This window comes from Carlito syrichta, unplaced genomic scaffold, assembly GCF_000164805.1.
Source record: "Carlito syrichta isolate Samal-C Ts95f unplaced genomic scaffold, Tarsius_syrichta-2.0.1 Scaffold245394, whole genome shotgun sequence".
Lineage (NCBI taxonomy): Eukaryota > Metazoa > Chordata > Mammalia > Primates > Tarsiidae > Carlito > Carlito syrichta.
The window spans coordinates 1-651 of NW_007189490.1; the positions used below are offsets into that span (position 1 = coordinate 1).

At 45.2% G+C, this 651-nt stretch overlaps 1 pseudogene; it reads right to left on the reverse strand.

Annotated features, from left to right (window-relative positions):
- Positions 1–34: 34 nt before the first annotated feature.
- LOC110595063 lies at positions 35–491 on the reverse strand (annotated as a pseudogene).
- Positions 492–651: the final 160 nt, after the last annotated feature.

The following is a 651-nucleotide window of genomic DNA, read 5'->3' on the forward strand; positions in this document are numbered from 1 at the left end:
TTTCACTTTTATCTGCATTGATTTCATGTTGAATTTATTCCCATGCCATAAGTTTTTGTTTCTTCAGTTTCTTCTGGGATATTTTTTTTTTCTGTGCAACCTCCTCCTCTGGCTTAGGAACAATCTGCTCCTTTTCTGTGAGGATCATTTCAATGTGGCAGGGGGAGCTCATGTAAGGGTTGATCTGACCATGAGCCCGGTACGCCTGGCAGCGCATCTTAGGGTCTTTGTTCACCTGGATATGCTCAATGACCAGAGGAGCCCTTAAGCTCAGCATTACTCTCTGCATTTTTAAGCATGTGCAGCAAAAATTCAGCCCTTTTTTTGGGCCACCGACCCTGTGTCCAGCCCCACTGTTTGGCCTGGGCACACCTTCCAACTCCACTGTTGTAGCAGTAGAATGGTACACACTGTTTCTGTAAGGTGACATCTTTCAGGTACTTGGTGGCTTTTCATATGTGCATAACCTTGATGGCCTGCACAGTTTCTCGGGTGTTACTTTGTGGGCTTCTCCAGGTTTAACGAGTAGTGGACCATCCTGGTGAGTCACCTCAGGCTGCTTTAGGGGAAGAGGTTCAGCCTCTTGAAATTATTGCTCATTGCCTGACCTATCACAGTTTCAGCACACTGCTTTTATGTTAAATTTTTTTT